This window comes from Brassica napus, chromosome C6 (assembly GCF_020379485.1).
Source record: "Brassica napus cultivar Da-Ae chromosome C6, Da-Ae, whole genome shotgun sequence".
Lineage (NCBI taxonomy): Eukaryota > Viridiplantae > Streptophyta > Magnoliopsida > Brassicales > Brassicaceae > Brassica > Brassica napus.
The window spans coordinates 34,788,913-34,806,694 of record NC_063449.1 but is presented as its reverse complement, the minus strand read 5'-3'; the positions used below and the strand labels follow the sequence as shown (position 1 = coordinate 34,806,694).

Below are 17,782 nucleotides of genomic sequence, written 5' to 3'. Positions count from 1 at the left end.
TGTTTTGTGTTAAAAAAAAAGACTCAGTTGTTCTTAAAAGAATAAAATAAAAGATGTGGCTGGCAATTTGTTTTCGAAGAATACATCTGTAAGAGCATGTTTATTGCAGGTTTCTTAGGTTAGAGCTCTTAACGTAATATAAGATATAGTTTCTTAACTTTTAACTAAAAAAGTTAAGAGACGTTTCTTATATCTCTTATTTAAGAGACGTCTCTTAGTGTTTTTAGTTAAAATCTAAAAGATTGTATCTTATATTACGATAAGAACATCAACCTAGCTCAGACGTTCGCAATCCGAGAGCAACTCCAACACGCGACCTCTTCCTCATTCGCGACAGCATCAGACAGCTCGCGTCCGACGATCAAGGCATTCCCGATCAAGCAACAAAGAACGTCTGCGACCCGATAGAAGCGACTCGATCCATTCCAGCTCGCGTCCCGTTCGTGTCTAGCTCGCGGTTCAACTCTTTTGGTGGTCCGATTCAACAATCATCTAAGGTTAAAAGGTAATTCAAAACCTAACAACCCATAATCGAACATGGATCGATTGATAAAGAATGAAACCCTAAAACCCTAATCTTTATGAATCAAAACCATAGGGTAATAGATCAAAAATCCTAATTGAGTAAATCGAAGCTCTAAAGTTCGATACCCCAAACCCTAAATCATGTTCATACATGATTGAAACCCCAAATCGGTTTTTACAAGTTAAAATCCGATAAATCCTAACCTTATATCTATAAACCCTAAATAATATAAGTATCTGAATTAATTATACTATAATTATCAAATCACATATTAAAACCCTAATCGAATATTTTGAAATCAAAACTATTTTCGGTTTTGATCATTGACGTTTTAAATCTGATTGAATCTGATGCTATGTTGCTAGAATTGTTTGACCGTTAAGTTGCTAGATTTATTATTCTCATCCTGCTAGTTTAATAATTTTGATCTGTTTAAGTCTTGATTAAATCTGACCTGCTAGTTTTTATTAATGCTTTAATCACAGTTAGGATTGATAGATTTATTTTTCCATCTTGCTTGGTTAATTGTTCATCTGATTTAAAATTGTTTAAACTAACCAGCCTGTTAAAACATTGATTGAATCCGATAGGTTGCTAGCTTGCTTTGCTTATATAATCCGATAGGTTGATAGATAGATTGAGGTTTACTTGTTTAAATCCGAATGATTTGATTGCATGATTCTTGAGGTTTAATATCATCTGCTAGGATTGATAGTTTTGTAATTTGATCTGTTTTAAATAGAAAACCTAAATAATCCGTATTATAGGTTATATTGATCTTATTTGGATTTCTTTGAGAATTGAGAATCCGTATGCTAGGTTGATAGACTCATGATAAAATCTAATGTCTTGAGATTTAAGATTGTATGCTAAGTTCGATTTTATTGATTGATCTGATTAGAAATCATGAAACCCTAAAGCTAGTCCTAACCTTAATCCGCATATCTGAAACTTGAAACCCTAAATTCATTATGTTTATGAGTTCTATTAAATTGATTGATCTGATTATATGTTTTTGAGGTTTGATAAATTCGGATACTAGATAGATTATTTACACACGGTTTATGCTAAATACCAATCAGCCTTGAAAATGATTCATTGAAATTCATGCTTGAAATCTATATTCTAGTATTGCTAAAATCAGCCTTGAAACTGATTGAGTGATTAATAAATCTTTCTACTAGTCTTGCTAAAATCCATTGATTGTTAAACCCTAATTGCATGGTTAATTGAATCTGTTTTTGCTAGTTTTGATAAACCATAATATTATGAGCACATAGAAATAGTATTGCTGAGACTTGCTAGAAATTGACTGATTGATTAAATGCCTTTAAGATTGATAGTCTCATTGTCCTCACAAGATTGAAATCCGAATTGATTGTTTTTAAGAGTAAGGCAGCATGAAAACTATACCTAAATATTAAGTGATATATGATTTGAGATGAAAATCAACCTAGATTTTGCTGCCATAAATCTCTCTGGAGATAATTATTTACGGTGTGAATTGGATACAAAGATTATCCTAAAGTCAAAAAGACTTAGTGAATGTATCATAGAAGGCAATAATACCAATGAGAAAGATTGATACATGACAATATTAATTATTAGTCATCATCTTATTAAGAGTTTCAAAGATCAGTATCTGACTATAGAGAATCCTCTAGACCATTGGACAGAGTTAAAAATCGAGATATGATCACCAAGGAACAATGTTATTACCAAAGGCCCTATTTGATTGGAAGAATCCCAGAATCCAGGACTATAAGTCTGTGATTGTTTGTATGCTTTCTCTGATTGCTTGTATGCTTTCTCTGATTTTTATCTCCTTGAATTTATTTCTATTACATTGTCTGCTTAGATTAAATGAATGAAATGATTTTTCTATATGAGTACACTGAAAAACGCCAATATAAGTAATAAAGCAGGTATCGCCAGTCTGAAAGAAGTGGCTAGGCTAATATATTATTGCCTAAGGGTATGCATCTAGAAATCAATGATGCCTTATATTAACCCAGCTCTAAGAGCAAGACCAGCCTATTGAGTTTTAAAGATATAAGAATGAATGGTTTCCATATTGAAACAATGGGCGAAAGAAACAAATAGTTCTTTCAGATATATGTATAAAATCTCCCAAGGCCATAATAAGTCCTAAAGACTATACCTGCATTCTCTACTGACCTAGACTATGCATAGATCAGTATGATAGAGGCTAAAAGCCTGTGAAAATATACACTTTATGGCACGACCGGATTGGCCATCCTGGTCCAAACATGATGCAGAAATTGATATTCAAAAGGCACACATTAAAAGATAAGAAGAGTTATCCCAAAGAATCTCACATGAGTAGCATGTACACAAGGGAAACTCATTAGGCCATCACCAGTAAAACGGCTACGAGCCCTTTTTTCATAAATAAAGACTATATGTCTAGATAATACTGGTGAATACATGTCCCAAGCGTTTAAATGATTATGGTATGTCCATGGGGGTAAGTGTGGACAATTCTGTGATACATGTCCATACCAAGAACGGCTTGGCCGAAATCTTTTAAAACACAAATAGCTGATTGATAGACCATAACTATGAGGTCAAAACTCTCATTCACAGCTTGAGCCACACAAAATTTACATGCACCTAAGTTAATACGCATCAGGCCATTTAGTGAGCAAAGATATCCCCTATCACAATTATTAACGGGTCAAGAGCCAGACATACCCCATCATAAAACATTTGGATGTGCTATGTACTAATTGCTCTACCACAGAGAACTAAGATGGGACCTCAAAAGGAGGATGAGAATATATGTTGGATATGATTCTCTCACAATAATAAAGTACTTTGATCCAACTATGGGTGATTATATTTGAGACCAGGTACACGGATTATTTTAAGACCAGGAGGAGAAAAAAATAATAAAGGTGGTAAAAGAATGGTAAAAGAAATAGAATGGAATCACTCATCAATGTCTTGGCAAGATCCTCGGACTAAAGAATGTGAAATAGACGTCCAAAGATTATACATTTACAAAGCTAGCTAATCAAATGCCAGACACATTTGCTGACCCGAAAAATAATGACTAAGTCATACATAAACCAGCTTGTAAAGCACCAACGAATTTGATGTCCAAGAGGAAACACAGTTAAGTTGCTACAGAGTCTAGACAACGTATGAAACGTGGTAGATCAATAGGTTCCAAAAGATAAGAATCCTCGAAAATAAAAGAAAGGTGAAGAGAATGATAATCAAAATCCAAATCCGAGGTTACTAAGGAAACCATCCCAAACATGGAGATAAGGCCGGCCGGCTCTAAGGTACATGTACCAAACAATGTAGCTTGGGACGCCAAGCTGCAAAGTATTAAAGGTCCTGATAATAATGAATCTCAATCGATTATATCATGTCTGGAACATAATGGAACCAATAAGGAATGTCGACATAAGATGATTTATTTGCATACAAGGTAGCACTTGAATTTATGAATATAAGCGAGGATCATGAACCCACGTCAATATAAGAGTGCGCACTCGTAGAACAGATTGGATTGAATGGAAACGTGGGGTTAAATAGTTGAAGGAAGAAAGGCGTATTTGGCCATATGATTAAGACGCCATATGATGTTAAAACCAGTGGATATAAATGAGTCTTGTGAGGAATAGAAATCGTGAGATATAAAACTGATGTTGCACAAGGATTCTCACAAAGACCATTAATAGGTTATGAGGAGACATACTCCCATGTGGTGGATGCAACTACTTTTAGATTTCTCATAAGTCTGGCTATATAAGAGAAAAAATTAGACTTGCAACAAGTTGATGTAGTGACTGCATATTTATATGGTCCACTGGATAATGAAAGTACTAGAGGGTATTGAGCTGAAAGTACAGCAAGTTCTCGAGAACAATATTGATAATCATCAAAGTATATGATCTGAATATCCTAGGAACCTCTGGATACAATTTCTCAAACAGTTGAATATCTCAAGAAAGAGTTTGAGATGAAAGATCTTGGAAAACAAAGTTTTGTTTGGGATTACATCTTGAGTACATTAACAATAAAATCCTTGTGCATCAAACAGTATATACAGAAAAGGGTACTCAAGAAATTTAATATGGATCAGTCTCACCCATTATCTAGTACATGGGCGTGAGATCACTTGTTTTGGACACTAATCCATTCAGTCCAAAGGTGGACGATAAGTCCATTTAGTCCTGAGATGGACGATGCAGAAGTCTTGTTTTAGACACTGATCGGATTGGTCCATAAGAAGGACGATGAAGAAGCCTTTGTTTTTGGTTTATTTTATACTAACCAGTCCAAAGAGGGGTTATTTGGTTTTGTTGATTTGTTTTCAGACAGGTTATGTTTTACACATGGTGGTACACGCATATCACAGCAACATCATCCAAGATTTCGTGTGTGTGTATTTGAGGTCGATGACTCAATATGTTCGATCAGATTGTGGCATGGCCGATGGTATAGAAGAACCAGCTATCATGTTCGAGGACGAAGCATATTCTGCCCAAGATCTTCATCACCCACGGATTGCAAAAAATTAGAGAGGTCCAAGGGACCTTCAGTAATGTCCAGGGGGAGTAATGTGTGTTGTACTCTTTTTCATTTACCATGGTTTTGTCCCAATTGGGTTTTCCTGTTAAGGTTTTAATGAGAAAACATTAAAGCATATTACAAGCTTTAAATGATTATGTCATTCGAAGGGAGTGTTATGAACCAGATTGTGGATGGCTCATACCCAAAAAATTATGATTTGTAATATTTTCATTTATCTATGACGGTGTAATCTCTTATATAAAGAACATTTATTTGACTTCTTTATTCAATAAAACAAAACACTGTAACAGTACTGTCCACAAATGTACGACTCGGCAATTAAAGTAGCATATGTTACTGCGTTACAATCTCAGTGACTGCATGACAATCTGGCATCAAAAGTGGTTTAAATTTTTAACGACAATTATATTTAGCAAACCTATTATATTAACTAAAAGGTGCTTTAAATTATCCAGATCTCCAGTGTTTGTGACGTTGTATTATTAGACAAATTAAATTATTACTGTTTCAGGATGGCTATTATTTTGTTATTTAGTACATGTCTCTGTAAAGGTAAAACAATTCTGTGGCGATTCAGAATAACTCGGGTTTTTACTTTTTAAGCGTCAATGTCACGGTTGTCAAGTAGGACCGGCACTGATTTAGCAAACAGATTACATTAATTATAAGGTGCTTTAAATTACCCAGATCTCCAGTGTTTGTGACGTTGCATGTATTAGAGAAAAACTAAATTATTAATGTTTCAGAATGGCTATTACGTTGCTATTAATTTAGTACATGTCACTATAAATGTAGAACAATTCTGTAGAATAACTCGGTTTTTACTTATTAAGTGTCAATGTCAGGGGGTCAAGTAGGACGGGCGGTACGTGAAGGGCCATGCCTTCGAAAAGATTTCCGGCCATAGAAATAGGATTGACTTCATAAGAATTGGCTTCATTATCTCCTTCTCAGCGCCTGCTCTTGGGGAGGGCCGAAGGTGCAAATGCACTAGGTTTCTTTTTTGTGGAAATTTTTCTTTTAAAAAATTAAGGTCCTAACTTATGAAAAACCATATATATTAAGGTCCTAATCTGTAAATTAAAAGAATAGAACTGTAATTTTGGGGAAAACATTTGTTGAACACAGAACCCATAATTAATTTAAGACGGCCTCCTTCTATGTTTTTGTAATCCACTTTTTTTTCTTTCTAAACTATTGAATTTATTAGAATCCCTCCTAGGTATAATTTCAGAATTAATTCTACATGTACACTGAAATTTATAAAATTAGGTTCAATCATTTTAACATTGGTGTATTATGTTTACAAATTATAACAAATACTAGTATTACCGGGTAATTGTCACTGTTTTCCAAATTATACAATTATAAAATTGTAATGACTATCAAAATATCAAAATACATTATTATTTAGACACATATTTTCTAAATCTATCACATTGCCACATAAACTTAGAAGTAGCTGCATTTACATAAAGCGATTATAAACACTAAAACTGTTTTTGTGATTCTTTTGAGAAATGTATACATCATGCATGTTTGAAAATTTGTTTTATACAAAAAAAATTGAGATATGTACCTACTTAAAATATGGTATGAAATATTAAATTTGAACATTTTGTTTTACTCTTGTAAATAATACTTTTAAAAATATAAATCTCTTTACTTTAATGTCATAAACATAAACAGTAAAATTATTGACCAAAAAGAAAAATAAAGATAATAGAAAAATAAAAATTGAAAATGTTTTATTATCTGAAACCCACCAGAAATGTTTTTTAAGGGCTAAACCAACAGAAACATAAAAAAAAAACAATAGAAGAATCAAAGAAGACTAAACCTACCAAATGAACATTAACATACTTAGTTTTACGCTAGTAATTGAGCATCACACATGGAAAATATATAAAGACTAATAACTATAGTACCATTAAAGTACATTATCAATGGAAAGTTGGTCTTAAAATTTACTGAGAAAACATAATGAATCACTAAAAATGTTTTTTTTCTATAGAATTGCATGTTGTGGGAGTAAATTTAGTTGTTAAATATATAGAGATTATAGATTTCATATAACATATTTAATATATAAATGTATGTAAAGTGTGATTAAATCTCATAAATGAATATTTACCTACACACACTTTCATATTGAAATATTTATTTGCAGAAAACTTCATTGGTAGATTACTATACTTAACAAAATGTAAAATAATATATACATAAATACTAAGTAAATAAACTGGATTTTCTCTCCCGATAGAGCTTCACATTTGTATTAGTAGAAATTACTCACACTCTCTTTTCTCTAATTCCCTTTAATTTTTTCATCAGTCTATGTTTCACAAAGCTTGAATTCTATATCCTTGCTACATAAGCAATAAGCAGTGTATAAAAAGCTGATATTAATCTATTCAAACAAAATTTAATTATTATAATTTTACCTTTTTTTTGAGTGAAATTGAAAATAACTTTTTTTTTTGTTGAAAATAACATCTACAAGAAAACATATTTTTTACTAGGGCACTATTCGTTGTAAAATCGTCGTAAACGGGGTGTTACGACGAATTAACCTCGAAAGACGTGTCGTTGTTAAACGTCCGTCGTAACAGAGGTTTCGTCGTAAATGACTCGTTACGTTTACGACGAAATATATTCCTCGTAAAGCGCAGGGAAAGAATTCGTCGTAAATGACATGTAAGATTTCGTGGTAAAGCCAACGTAATGATTTCGATGTAAAGCACACATAAATACTTTCGTTGTAAATCACTCGTAAACATTTCGATGTAAAACCCTCGTAAATCTTTCGATGTTAATCACTCGTAAACATTCGATGTAAACTCGATGTAATGTTTACGAGGAGTTTGCATCAATTCTTATTATATCATTATTTAATATTCAGAATATAAAATAATTTAAATTTTAAAACGAAATATGAAATTGAAAAACATATTTTAAAAAGGCATTTAAAAGTCATACAATAATATTTAAATTCATAATACAAACAGAAATATAAAAAAAACTACATATCCTCGAAGTAGTTGGTGGGGTTGCTCGGCTGTTGACGGGTTGGATCGGTGTCTTGGGGATCTCGTACTGGCAACCCAAGAGCGGCTCATCTCTCACTCAACATTCTCTGCATAACCGGGTTTTCCACGGCCATCACGTCTAGCAAATCCTCAAGAAAGTCTAAACGAACCTGCTAGCTATCCATTCGAGCCTTCATCTGAGCAGTCTCTTCATCACGTCTCGAAGTGTATGACGAAGTTGCCCTTGCAACTTCGTTAACAGAGCCTATACCGACTATCCGTCCCTTCTTTTTAGGAGCCACCTATAAAATCAAAACATATATTAATATAGTTAATTATGTTAAAATATTTAAAATAATGTAAACAAAAATTTTAAGTTGTACCTCTTCGAAGATTCTGTCGGCCTCTTCGGTGGACAATGTGACTGGTAATCCATCGGGAGACTCCTGGGTTAGGTGCGTCTCCCGTTCTTCAATCCGACCAGCCACTGCTTGGAAGAGTTTCTCAGATGCAGGATCCACAAAAACTCCGTCGGATGTGGCGTGAGTCATCTTGAATAGGTCAGACAGAGATGGTAAGACTCTCGTCTTCTCGAACTACAAAAAAAAAAATTAGATATTAAAAATTATATTAATTGAATATTTTAAAATATATATTTAAAACAAAACTTACAGCTTCTAGACGGACTTCTGCATGAGGTTTTTGTCCGGTTCTGTGAAGCATGGACAAAAGACCATCTTTATCCTTCGTCCTTCGAGAAGCCGAGCACGAATTGGCCTTTTTGATCGAAGAGGGGTGCTCCCAATAGGCGATGAGGCCATCCCACACATCCGTCGTGAGCTCAGTGGGCTTTCCCTCATACCCGTAGATCTCCCACTTGTCCTTCCAATCGGAGACTGTGTTGCAGAGGCGGATCTTTGCCTTTGCAACAAATTCCGTCTTCATCCTCTCGGTGATTCTCAAAGACCAATGCCACTTTTGCTGAAACAGAAAAATTTTGAAAACATTATAAATAATAATAAATATTAAAAAAAAAAATATATATATATATATATATATATATTTAAAAGTGAAAATTTAATTAAATTTAAAAATCTTACCGCAAAATATTTAAACCACGTGATCTTAACGTGATTTGGTGTCTTGCTCCAGTTCGGATATGCCCCGTCGTAGTAACCCTTAATCGTCGCTGAAACGCTCCGGCTAACATGGTTGTTAGCCCCAAACCTGAAAAAAAACAATTTAACCGTTAGAAAATAAAAATAATTTAAATTTTAATGTAATAAAAATTAACAACTTACCAATAAGTTCCTCGGGGTCTATCGGGGTCTAGAACATCCAAACCCTCCAGGCTGGGCAAACAAATCCTCCACCGTATATCTCGCGAATGGAGCATATGAAGGCACACGCAAATCCGGATGAACTGTACCTTCTAGGACAGGCTGAGGTGCAGCCGCTGGAGGAGGAGGTGGAGGCATCTGCGGTGGAAGAGGAGGACTCGAAAAAACTCTCTGAGAAGTTTGAGAGTCTGGAATTGTATCGGAAGACGATGGACCGGAAGAAGATGTACCGGAACCATCGCCAAACAACTAGGCATAAGTAGGTGCTGCTGGTTTCCTTCTAGGAGCCATCTAAAAAAAAATTAAATAAATTTAATCATTTATGACGACAAAATTAAAAAATTATTCTGTTACCTAACTAATCACCTAAACTATAGTATTCCGTCATTTAACTAATCACCTAAACTAATTACCTAACTAATTAATCACCTAAACTAACTTAAAAAAAAAAAGAGAGGAAAGAGAGTGTACCTTAGAGGGAGAGGAGAGGAGTTTGGGAGGAATGAACAAGGCAGCCTCGTTCTCGGCGTCTCAATATATAGAAAACGTTTCGTCGTAAACGCGACGTAATATTACGACAAAGTTACCAGGCCCGCGTTTTTTCATTTACGACGAAGTTACCAGGCCTGCATTTTTCCATTTACGATGAAATTACGTGGAATAGATTTAACCATTTACGACGATTTTACAACGCGTAAACCTAAACACCGAGAATGAAATCCCTAAACCCCAAAGTCACATATCATCTAACATCATATCTTCTTCTCTACTACTTCTAGCTCTTTCTCCAACTTAAACTCTAAAACCCTAAAACTCCAAATAATTTTTTAAAAACTAAAGAAATACATATTATATAAAACAACATTTGTTACACATACATTAAGATGGTAAAAAAACAACATTTCTTTAAACATACATTACAATAGAGAAATACAAAATTTATTACATATATTACATCACTCTAAATCGTTTTCGTTCTCTTCAATATTACATCATTCTAAGGCCATGTTCGTTTACGTGTCGCGCGACCTGCGACCTGCGACCTGCGACTAAGATTACGTTCGTTTACGTGTCGCGCGACTTGCGACCTGCGACTAAACCTGCGACCTGCGACTAAAACTATGTTCGTTTACGTGTCGCGCGACCTGCGATCTGTGACCTGCGACCAGTCGCACGATCAAAATTTCCTTAATTTTTAGTCGCTGTTTTTTCGGGCGACTTAAATGGGAACCCGCGACTGGTCGCGCGATCAGTCGCGCGACATCAAAACGAACAACAACCTGCGACTTGCGACTTGCGACCAATCGCAGGTCGCATGTTACGCGACAGTAAAATGAACAACAACATGCGACCTGCGATCAGTCGCATGTCGCATGTCGTAGGTCGCAGGTCGCGCGACATGTAAACGAACACGGCCTAAATCGTTTTCGTTCTCATCACTATCATTACAATCATCATCGTCGCTTCTCTCGAACTCGTCTTCACGTGCTTCATCTGTCGCATCTTCGGGAATATCTTCATATTGAAAGTTTTGCGGGTCGATCAAAAGGATTTCATCAGTTGGTTGTTCTGGTACCTCAACTTCATTGATAGCGTCTTCTTCTTGCAAGGGCGGTTCTTCTCCAGCGACAATGCGTCCACGAGGTGTAATTTTGATAGCAGCTAACCAGTTTATCCCGGAAGTTTGAAGCCGAAGATAAGGAATGAAGCTAACTTGCTCGGCTTGTGAAGCTAAAATGAAAGGCTCAAATTTGTTGTATCTTCTCCCAAAATTGAATCCACAACACCAAATTTGTTATACCGAATCCCTCGGTTCACAATAGGATTGAACCATTCACATTTGAAGAGGACGCATTTTAGCTTCAATAACCTCGGAAATTCCACTTCAATAATCTTCTGCAAGATCCCGTAAAAGTCTGTTTCACCTTTCACACATATTCCGTAGTTACTCGTTGCCCGATGTCTCCCATACTCGTATGTGTGAAAGGTAAATCCTCGTGTGAAATACATAGGTGATGTGGTGACCTTTGCAACTGGACCTTGAACCAATTCGTGAAACCATATGGGATAATAAGGATCGTCATAATCAACCTGCAAAAAGCAGATATTCTTAATTAATATTGAAGTATCAAAACACTTACTTAATTAATCAATGTATGAGATATATTACGTACCTGTGATTTTAACCACTTGACAAAGTGCTTATCTTTACGTGTTTCCACATCAGTTGCAGATATTCCTGGTATTGCTTCTTCAACTTGAAATACAAACATGCTGCAAATTAAACAAATAATCAATTCATACATAATTAACTTCAATTCATATAATTAACATTCACAAAAATATTTACTTTTCAAAGTAACAGGTCACTGCATCCTCGCAGTTGAGCAGAATATAAGTGTGGGCACTATGTTTATCCTCTTCACATGACCACCATACTTCTTTCGTTTTACCACCAAACCGTGCAATTTCGCAAAAAATGTCAGGAACACCATCAATTGGATATGATGTCGGTACTCCACCATCATCATATCTTCTAGGAATTCTTTTTTTCGTACGAACAGTTGGAGCAAAGAAGTATGATGTGAAGTTAGATGTTTCGGCTATCAAACTCCCCGCAACTATTGAACCTTCCACCTTCCTCCAACCTTAACTGTTTCCTGAGCTCCGTAATAATCAATGTCTGCTTCGATCTGCTGGCCGGTGAGATATGGAGGAGGACCGTCTCTAGCAATTTTTTTGTGCCGAAACAATGTCTTATTTTTTCTGTACGGATTGGCAAGTGGAAGAAAGCGACGATGACAATCAAACCAACAACTCTTCCTACCATTCTTCAGTTGAAAAGCATCCATCGATCCAAGACAATATGGACAAGATAATCTTCCATGTGTTGTCCAGCCAGACAACATCCCATAAGCAGGGAAATCACTTATCGTCCACAGCACAACTGCTCGCATCGTAAAATTGTTTTTCAAGGAACAATCGTACGTCCCCACCCCTTCTGACCACAATTGCTTTAGCTCTTCTATCAACGGTTGAAGAAAAACATCAAGAGACCGTTTTGGATGCTTCTGCCCAGGGATTAATATGGTCAAAAAAAGAAATTCTTGTTTCATGCACATATCCGGTGGTAAATTGTACGGCGTAAGAATGACTGGCCACAAAGAATATTGTCTACCAGACATTCCAAATGGACTAAATCCATCGGTGCATAACCCAAGATAGACATTCCGAATATTTGTAGCAAAATCTGTGTGTACCTTGTTGAAATGTTTCCACGCTCTTGTGGCTGATGGATGTGCAACCTCACCATCTCTCTGGACATGTTCCGCATGCCACCTCATCGACGCAGAAGTCCTCTCAGATTGATATAATCTTTTCAATCTGTCTGTAATTGGCAGGTACCACATCTTTTGGTACGGTACCCTATTCCTCCCACGGCCTTGCGGTTTGAATCGTGGTTTTTTGCAGAATCGACACTCTTCTAACTTGTCATCTTCTTTCCAGTAAATCATGCAGTTGTCGATGCAAACATCAATCATCTCCGAAGGTAACCCAAGACTATAAACCAATTTCTGAATCTCATAATAAGATTCAGCAGACACGTTGTCTTCTGGCAAATACTCTTTAAACAACTCCGCCCATGCATCCATGCAATTCTCAGGTAAATTATGATTCGTTTTAATATTCATCATCCTAGCTGCTAGAGACAATTTAGAGAGACCTTCTCTACAACCAGTGTAGTTTGGTTGATTTGCAGCATCTAGCATTTCATAAAACCTTTTTGCATCCAAATTAGGTTCTTCTACATTTCCAGTTCCATCATCTATTGTTGTAGTTGTTTCTAAAAATGCATCACTAATCATATCTTGAACCCTATCATGATCTACCATCTGCTCCTGATCTTGATGATAATTATATTCATTATGCAAATGATTCGGTTCTTCACTATGATGAGCATCCTCAAAATTATTATTACTACTACTAGCTTCATTTCCCCCATAACCCTCTCCATGTTGATACCAAATGTAGTACTGTGGTGTAAATCCTATGTTTACTAAATGCTTCCATACAGTTTCACTACGTGCAAATTTTGAATTCTTGCATTTCCGACAGGGGCAGAACATCTTACCGCTTTCCTGCGTGATTGGTGTACAGCCCGCATGGTGCATGAATGTCTCTAGCCCGCTCAGAAATGCGTTCGTCACCCTCCCGTCAGAATCTTTGTGCAAATACATCCAACTCCGTAACTCGTAAATACTACCGCCACCGGCCTTTTTTTTCTTAGATTTTTTTTTCTGATTTTTTTTGGATTTTTTTTTTCCGTTTGTGTGTTGTGAGGAAGAGAGTTTTGGGAAATGACATATATATAGAGAAATTTTTGAGTTGGGTAGTTGAAATATAACAACGATTTTAGAAAGAATGTTTTACATGGTTTTAACATGATATTTACAACGACTTTACGACAAAATTAGGTAAGTTAAAGCAGATTGAATACACGTTTTCACCTAAATATAACGGTAACATGTTTCGTTGTAATGTCGATGTAACGATTACGACGTATTTCTCATTCCACGTACTTTCGTCGTAAACTTACATGAATTTTACGACGAACATATTTCGTCGTAAATTTACATGGCGTTTACGACGAAAGTTGGTCTCCTCGTAACTGCGTTGTAAACACCATGTAAATTTACGACGAAATATTTTCGTCGTAAATCTTCGTTGTTATGGGCACGTTTTCTTGTAGTGCGATGGTAATACTCTGTGAAACAAAGCTCTGATTTTCCACCATTTATATTCTGATAAAATTGTCTACTTGAATCATACATATAGAATCATAGGAAATTGTTTTCATAAAAAGAGTGGAATGGATTTGAATAAAGATCTCTTCCAGATTCAAAACTTATAGAAAACGATAATGACATTTATTCAGGAGAAGAAAAAGGAGAAAGAAAATATAGAAAATAATTGTTGATTGAATGTTTGTAATAAAAAAACAGTTGAGTTAGGAATTAATGAATTGTTCTTAGAACGTGATGGTTGGTAGTTTGAGAAAGAATAGGAGATATAATTTTTGCAGTTACAAAAGTATAATTTTGATTTTCTTAAATTTTATAAACAATTACACATGTCAAAATTTTATTGCTTGAGTGACTTGTGCTTTAATATATAAGGGATAACAAAGAAAATTTTACAACTACCAAATTTACATGTCTTATAAATATCACATCTCACTACACCAGACTGACCGCTTAATGGAGATCCATATCTAAAAACAATTATTTACATCACGCTAAAATAAATTATGTAAGTTTTTCCACATTAATTTGCATAATTGTTTCATAAATAATTTTATTGGAGAGATTTGAAACTCGGATCTCTTGGTACATTAGCATTAATAAAATTTATCGTGTAAAAGTATTAGAAATTCTATAAATTAATAATTATAATAAATTAATAAATTTTACTATTTTTGAATTAGATCAATACAAATATAACACAGTTTGATAAAATAATAATTTTTAAAAAACCTTATATAAATATATGATCTCATTATAAAAATAAATTAATAATTTATGTATATTAATATAACATTGTCTTATTTGTTATTATTTACAATGAAATCTTTTTTTTTTAATTTTCTAAACACTTTAAAATATTTTAATATTATTTTATCATAATACATCTTTGTTTACAACACATATCTTATATACACAAAATAATCAAATATGAAAAAAATAAATGTTGTGTTTTTAAAATTTAATCAATATATATATATATATTGTATGAATAATAATAATCAATATATATATATATATATATATATATATATAAATATAATAAATATATAATTCAATATATATGTGTTTCAATTGTTTTTCAAATAAATTAGTAAAATATTATAATTCCAACACTCTTAATTTATTTGAATTTTTTTACTATACTTGTACACTTAACCAAATGCTCTTATGTATTTGTTTTAAAAGTTTCCTTCTTTTTATAAATAGACCACAAAAACTAACTTAACTTTAGCACCAAATGTTAAACGCAATATTTTTATGCTCCTAATTAGAAAATATTATCTGTATTATCAAAGGTTGACTCGAGGCTAAAGAAAGATTATGATCCAAGACCTAAACTCCTTTTAGTTAACTAAAGAAAAATCCTAACTTAACTTAACTTCGTACTGGCTAAGAGCGACTAAAATCAAATACTATGTTGTGTTGACCCTAAAATTGGAAACATATACAATATTTTCCCTGTTTCAAAATAAAGTCAAAATAAAGTATTTTCTTTCTTCCAACCCCCCCTACTATAAACATGTCATTTTGCCAAATGCTCTTAAACAAAAAAAAGGTACCAAACCAAAAGAGCGAGAACAAAAAAATATGAACACGATATTACAAAATGTATCGTGCTTCAAGAGAAAAGTTAGTTCTGGACGACCATTCGACTCCAGGTCATTATCGTCTTCGTCTACCACTCCTAAAAAATACGACGTCTTTTTGAGCTTTAGAGGCGCAGATACTCGCAAGAACTTCGTGAGTTTTCTGTACAAGGAGTTAGAAGCCAAAGGCATTCGAGCATTCAAAGACGACAACGCACTGGTATGTGGCCGTTCTATTGCACCAGTGATTATCCAAGCCATCAAAGGATCAACAATCGCCGTTGTGGTGGTCTCTCCGACTTATCCAGCTTCTTTCTGGTGTCTCGAGGAGCTCGTAATGATTTTGAAACTCGAGAGAGAAAAATTACTCACTGTGGTGCCTATTTTCTACGAGGTTGAACCTAATGACCTGAAGAGACAGACGGGAAAATTGGTGAAGCAGTTCAAGAAACACGAGAGGAGACATAGCATAGAGAGAGTTAATTCGTGGAGGGATGCATTGAACAGATTGGCTACTCTCTCCGGCGTTTGTTCAAAGAATTCGTAAAGTTTCTATAACGAGACCATATCTATATGTTGTGTCGAGTCCAAAATTTTAGACTCTTAACTCTTTTTTTTTTTTCATTTCAGGGAAGATGACGCGACGCTGGTTGATAGAGTTACTGAGAGAATATCGAAGATTTTGTCAAGTAACGTAATTAGTTTCGACGAACACATGAAGAGATTGTATCCGTTACTTGATCTAAATTCAAATGAAGGTGTTCAAGTGAGTGGGATTTGGGGAAGAGGAAGCAAGGGAAGATCAGCATTCGCGAAACACGTTTACAAAAACATCTCACCCAACTTTGAAGCACATTGTTTTCTCGAAGACGTTAGAAGTATCTCACTACATCTTCAAGAAGAAGAGCTTCTTTCCAAGATGCAAGGACAAATCTTGATGAGCACAAAGAGCTCTCACATGTGTCTTGACGCGATCAAAGCAAGGCTCGGGAACAGGAAGGTTCTGCTAGTGGCTAACGACGTGGACAAGATAGAAAAGTTAGACGCGCTTGCTGATGAATTTAGTTGGTTTGGACCAGGGAGTAGGATCATCATAGTCACACAAGATAAGCATTTGCTTAGTTCATGGGGTGTGAAAAGTGTCTACGAAGTTGAGCTCTTGAAATGCTGTGAAGTTGGTAAGCTCTGGCGCTCTGAAGCCTTCATACGGAGAGATGATCATGTAGGTTCCGAGCTTTCATTTTCGACCCTGACATGCAATGAAATATAGGCCATGTTCCTTTTTGTATTTGATGCATAGATCATCATCTAGATTGTAGCATCTGAATATTGCATTATAGTTAGTATTTTTGTATTAATATGCAACATCTAGAGGATAAGTTGACTGTTTTTTTTGAAAATAAAATTTGAATAGTAATAGTTTAAAAGACAAAAACAGAGCATGATTTTTTATTTTTAATAACGAACTAATTATAATATTTAAATCAATATATCTAAAATTAATTCTACATTCTTTTGCGAAAACATGGTTCTGGCGGAAAAAAAATTATTGTCTTGGCAAAAATACGATTTTACGAACATAATTTTGATTTTGACTGAAAAATGTGATTATCAAAGTGCAAGATTATTTTTGTTTATAAAGTTTATTAGTATAAATTATAAGTGCATATATAATTTATGAATTTTAAGTTTTATATAATTTATTTAAATTTATGTACAATATTTATTTTAATTAGCTTTCTAATTTTATTTGAATTTATGAGAAATTTATTTTTAGTTTTATTACATGTGTATAAGTTTATATTTAGTCTTAAATTGGTGAAATAAAGCAAAAGTCTTAATTTGAGATGTTAATGTTAGTTTTGTTGAAGAATATTTTTAGAACAAAATTGCAAAAAAAAAAGATATAATTATTCTATTAAGTAAC

General features: G+C 34.4%; 1 pseudogene; it reads left to right on the top strand.

Annotated features, from left to right (window-relative positions):
* The first annotated feature begins 15,845 nt into the window (after positions 1 to 15,845).
* On the top strand, positions 15,846 to 17,284 carry LOC111213995 (annotated as a pseudogene).
* Positions 17,285 to 17,782: the final 498 nt, after the last annotated feature.